This window comes from Schistocerca nitens, chromosome 4, assembly GCF_023898315.1.
Source record: "Schistocerca nitens isolate TAMUIC-IGC-003100 chromosome 4, iqSchNite1.1, whole genome shotgun sequence".
Classification (NCBI taxonomy): Eukaryota; Metazoa; Arthropoda; class Insecta; order Orthoptera; family Acrididae; genus Schistocerca; species Schistocerca nitens.
In genome coordinates this window covers 922,798,580-922,804,772 of record NC_064617.1, presented here as the reverse complement: position 1 = coordinate 922,804,772, position 6,193 = coordinate 922,798,580, and positions in this window count along the sequence as shown.

The following is a 6,193-nucleotide window of genomic DNA, read 5'->3' as shown; positions in this document are numbered from 1 at the left end:
GATGTTAAGTCCCATAGTGCTCAGAGCCATTTGAATCATTTTTGAACAAATCCATGTGTATCTACTTCCATTCTCAGATTTGAGTTTAGCTGTGGCTTATCTCCTAGAAAAATGACCATTTTTCCACTCTTCTTTGGATTATACTGATTTTTCAATCAACAACTTAAGTGACAATGACACTGAATATGAAACTTATTTCCACAACGTGGAATAAACAGTCTGTTTTCCAATTCAGAGCATACAATCACACCTTTAAATTCACAGTTGTCATGATTAATGCATGTGGAGTTAGCTGCAGAACGAGGCTACAACCCCCCCCCCTCCCCCCTCTGCCTGTGCACAAACAGCTATTACTGTTAATAGTTCACCAACTCCAATGGAATTGGTTTTGTCATGTAATATGCTGTGAATAGCAAGACTGCTTTCACTAAAGATGAAAGTTAACGGATATTTCAATATAAATTCATAATTATTATTTAACTGCTGCAGTTTCCCAAGTGCTGTGTACAGGTCACCTCCAAATCTTCCAGGATGAAAACTACTGTGCATGATACCATCTAGTGCTCATCCCTCACTGCAGTGTCTGTCTCTACAATTTCCATCTAACATGTTCTTGATCTTTCTACCTGCTGAGTCCCTTCAACTTCTCTCTGGAAGTTTATTCGAGCTGTCTGTTATCATGATATATAGATCTGTGGTGCTATGGTTCATATTATTCTATGATGGGTCTTCTGCATAACATATCACTGTGTTAGCTCCTACATAGCGAGGCAAAACATTAATTGCAACAACGAAAGGAATAGGCCAAGTTCTGATACCTGTGATGCACCAACCACAATTTCTTCGAATAAGAATGTATATTTCTGATGGTCACAATCTCCATGTCAGATAAAGTGGAATTCTGCACCCCAATATAATATGCACAACACACGTTAATAGAGAGTATGAAATTGGATAATATTTTGTGTCTGAAAAATATCAGGCAAACTAGTTGATGCACTACCTGAAAGTGTTAATGATCTACAAACTCTGTTCACTGACCAGTGTTGTTAATGCTGGGGATAACACTGCAAGTTATTTAATGTGTACTGTTATCTTCATATGTCTGTCGCTGTACATTACGCCACTGTGAGCTTTAACCTGTACTGTGACAGCAATTCTTCCCTAAGTAGTTGCTAAAGACGAGATACTGAGCAAGATGGCACAGTGGTTAGCACACTGGACTCGCATTGAAGATGACAATGATTCAAATCTCTGTCCGGCCATCCTGATTTAGGTTTTCCGTGATTTCCCTAAATCGCTTCAGGCAATTTCATGAATGGTTCCTTTGGAAGGACATGGCTGACTTCCTTCTCCATCCTTCCCTAATCCGATGGGACCCATGACACTGCTGTTTGATGTCCTCCCCCGAACCAACCAACCAACCAACCAACCAATGGAAGAGGTGCCCATCACTTTATCTGACAATACAATGAATTGCAAAAATAATCAATTTTTGACAATATAGTGTAACTGGATGGGAAAGAAAAATCTACTTACCCAGCGGTGGCAGGAAGATTGGGGAAAAGGACTGGAGAGGTATAGGAAAATGGGTAGACTTCAGAAAAGTTATCCAGAACCCAGTGTCAGGAAAGACCTGATGGGATGAGAAGGAAAGACAGACTGCTGGGGACTGCACTGGACGAGATCTGACAACGTGAGAGCTTAAAGGGGGAAGAAAGGATAATATGCAAGACAGAGATTACTGCTTAAACATCATGCATGGGTCAATAAGAGTGAAAATCTAAGTGCATTGTATGTTACAGAGTTGGAAGGGAATGGTGAAAAATAGACGGAAAGACAATGAAAGATGTAGGAAATTAAAAAGGAGTGAAGCAAAGACTAGTTACAGTGAAGAAAAGCTGAGACAGAAGAAATTAATGTAAATTAAGGCCATGCGGATGGCAAGAGCCAAGGACATGTTAACAGGGAACTAGTGCTACAGTACTAGATCCCTGCTGCGGAGTTGAGAAGCTGATGTCTGAGGGAAGAATCCAGATGGTGCATGTCGTGAAACAGGTATCGAAGGTCATGACTGTCTTGTTGTAGAGGATATTGTGTGCTGCCGGTATACGTCCTCTGTCTATGCCCATTCATCCTAACTGATAAATTGGTGGTAGTCAAGCAGTGTTTACACAACAGCTGGTATATGGTGTGAGTTGTTTTACAGGTGGCTCTCCCTTTGATGGTATATGTTTTGCCACCAGTTACAAGGCTGGTATAGGTGGTGGTAGGAGGGTGCATAGGGCAAGTCTTAGAGTGGGGACGGTCACAGGGGTAGGAGTTGTAGGGTAAGAAGATGGGTGCAGAAAGAGCACAGGGTCTGACAACGATACTGCGAAGATCAGGTGACAAAAAGCTTTTCTAGGCGTGGTTGTCATCACTTTATCTGTAAGAACTGTGGATTGTAAAAGTAAACTGGTCATCAGCTACAGTATAATGCACATAAAGTGGGATGAACTGCTTTCAAATTTTTTGAGTACAGCAAGAGAGAAGGTCATGGTTTCTCAAAATTGAGTGCAAAATCAAACTATAGGTAAGCAGATCATCGAGATCTTTTAGGATCAAAAGTTCACATTAAGGAACATACATGAATATGAAACAATGTTTCTAAAAGGGTTTCAGCTGTATAACAAGTTAAAATGGAGTCAACATGTAGATAAATTAATCAAGAAATTCAGTTCAGCATGTCTTGTTTGTATACTCTCATTGTAATGTTCTAAAGATGACCATTTACATACATTCACCTCATTGTCTTATATAAAATTATCTGCTGTGGCAGTGCATCTAAAGTGAATAAAGTACTTATTCTGCAGAAGATAGCAATAAGAATATTGAGGAAAGTATGTAACCATACATCTGACAGAGGCTGTGTTAAAAATTTGCAGAAGGTGGTGCCCCACAACTTGTAAATATTTGAAGAATGTCATGATTACTGCTGAGAGCCACTGATAACATTTCTTCATTTAACAACCAGTTTTGGTCCACAGATGATCATCAGGTTCATACAAGTATTTATTTTATATTAGGCATTATAGAGTCATCAGTGTCACATAATACAATCCATGAATTTGTTACCGTTGCCACACCGTAGAATAAATTATTGCATTAATCATAAACTGTGCCACAATGCACTTATTCGTACTACAACAACAGTCAGCAATAGTGCTAGGAACAGAGGTATTCTACATACTCATGTAGAATGCTGACTGCTTATGTAGCATGAATATTCATTGAGAGATGCTATGTTACTGTCACTGCTCAGTTGCTCATCATTTTGCTTCCTTTTAGTGTGGCTTTAATTTTGAATGTTTCATAAGGACTATCGAGGTGTGTCTGTCAGGGGAGAATTGAGCTGGGGAAAAGGGGGGAGGGGCTTGAGAAATCAATGTTTTTGTATATTTTAGGGTATCTGATTACTACATTTTTTGGGGAGAAGTGTCTTTGTATGATTCATCGAGTGTTGCAAACACACTTGTATTGCAGGGCGATATATTTTCATTCAATACATTCTTTCCTAATATCATTACTTTTTGTGTGTAACAAGTCTCCTCTAATGCAAGATTTTTATGGAGACTATTGCTTTCTCTGAAGGGCTTAAGATCAGTTTTAATGTTGTTTGGGTGGTGGTTTTCTTTTAGAAGATATCTGCAAAAGTGGAGAGTGTACTCCTCTTTTTTAAGGCTCTGAGGTGTTAAGAATATCTAGGTTTAAAAGTTATGGATGTTTGGCCCACAAAGACAGATTTTCATGATCTACTGGTAAACTGAAAGATTCCCGATTTGGAAAATATGTCTGTGGAGCTGTTCTCACTGTTTACACTTTCCTGTACCATGTTATTTGTGTAGAATGATATTTATAGTCCTCGTTTCTTCACAATGATTCCCACTCCATGGACATTTTCGTTGCTGTATGTTAGTATGTGCCATGCTATGATCTTTGTAAGATGTTCTTGGTTCCCCGTGTTTGTTTTCTTGCCACTTTGTCGGGGCTGGTAATTTCTTCATAGTTTATCCTTTTTTAATTTGCTTTTTTATTTTGTTGGCCAGTTTGTTTATTATTTTTGTTGTACTCATTCTCTCTGCCTATACGATTTTAATTGTGACTGTCGGTTTCCTTAATATTTTACAATTATGTTGTCATCTCATAGAATCAGGTGTACTGCCAGTGGTCCACATCTTCCCAACATAATATTTTGATGTTTCAACTCGACATCTTCATCAGGTGTTTCCCAAGTCTGGGGGCTTTGCTGACCGGGTACCATATTTATGCCTGCTCGCTCTCTGGTGTTCACCACACTGTCAGCACCTGCTGTGACTGTTTCTTGTGGTGGTATCTGTCTCCATGCATTCCTCTTCGTCCATGCCCATTGCAGCTGTCTTCTGCAGTGGCAGCCATCTCTTGGCATTCCTTATTAGGTCCGTAACCAACAGGGGCATTCCTAGCACTATCATAAAGCTATAGATGTTCCTTACGCAGTTCGTGACTACTACAGCTTTCTCTCATGGCATTCTGAATTCACTACACACCTGCAAGGTGCACTTTGTGCAACATCAGGCTGCTATTAGAGTTACATATTATGTCCCTGTGTGCTGCAGCAAACTCTTGTGATGGTAGCTGCCATCTGGTGTTCTGTATTATGTCTGCTCCCTGATTGTGCAATACCTGGGATTCCGGTGGTGATGATGTTCCATATCTTGTCCATGACCACTGTGGCTGCATCCTGAGGAGGTAGTTGCCACCTTGTGCTCTGTATGAGAGAGCTGATCCTTTTAATTATGCTCCTGGTCATCAGAGGTTCCTTATCAAAGAAGATAACTTTTTCCAGTGTTTCTGTAGTTAGTTCCAAAGCAGGATTCCACATCGTACTAACCTGGTATCCTGCTTTCCAGTTGATCAGGTTATTCGCAATCTTGATTTCAATAGATTCACTGGTGACACCGTCCCAGAATTTGAGGGCTGAGCCAGTATCCTGGATTTGTCATAGTTAATGAGTTTAAGATCCAGGCAATGTTCTTCTCTTGCTAATTTAGTGGCCTGTATATCTTTGGTATTTCTTACATCTTTATGACCACTGTTTTGGTGGTTTGACAGATGTAATAAATACAGTATTCACAAGTTATATGGTAAACCAGTAAGAAAATGCTCCTATCAGAGCACGAAAAATGTGAATATGTTCCTGTTTATATATATATATATATATATATATATATATATATATATATATATATATATATATATATATATATATATATAGAGGGAAACATTCCACGTGGGAAAAATATATCTAAAAACAAAGATGATGTGACTTACCAAACGAAAGCGCTGGCACGTCGATAGACACACAAACAAAATCAAACACACACACAAAATTCAAGCTTTCGCAACAAACTGTTGCCTCATCAGGAAAGAGGGAAGGAGAGGGAAAGACGAAAGGATGTGGGTTTTAAGGGAGAGGGTAAGGAGTCATTCCAATCCCGGGAGCGGAAAGACTTACCTTAAGGGGAAAAAAGGACAGGTATACACTCGCACACACACACACATATCCATCCACACATTACAGACACAAGCAGACATATGTCTGCTTGTGTCTGTAATGTGTGGATGGATATGTGTGTGTGTGCGAGTGTATACCTGTCCTTTTTTCCCCTTAAGGTAAGTCTTTCCGCTCCCGGGATTGGAATGACTCCTTACCCTCTCCCTTAAAACCCACATCCTTTCGTCTTTCCCTCTCCTTCCCTCTTTCCTGATGAGGCAACAGTTTGTTGCGAAAGCTTGAATTTTGTGTGTGTGTTTGATTTTGTTTGTGTGTCTATCGACGTGCCAGCGCTTTCGTTTGGTAAGTCACATCATCTTTGTTTTTATATATATATATATATATATATATATATATATATATATATATATATATATATATATATATATTAGGTCCGTAACCAACAGGGGCATTCCTAGCACTATCATAAAGCTATAGATGTTCCTTACGCAGTTCGTGACTACTACAGCTTTCTCTCATGGCATTCTGAATTCACTACACACCTGCAAGGTGCACTTTGTGCAACATCAGGCTGCTATTAGAGTTACATATTATGTCCCTGTGTGCTGCAGCAAACTCTTGTGATGGTAGCTGCCATCTGGTGTTATAAATACAGTA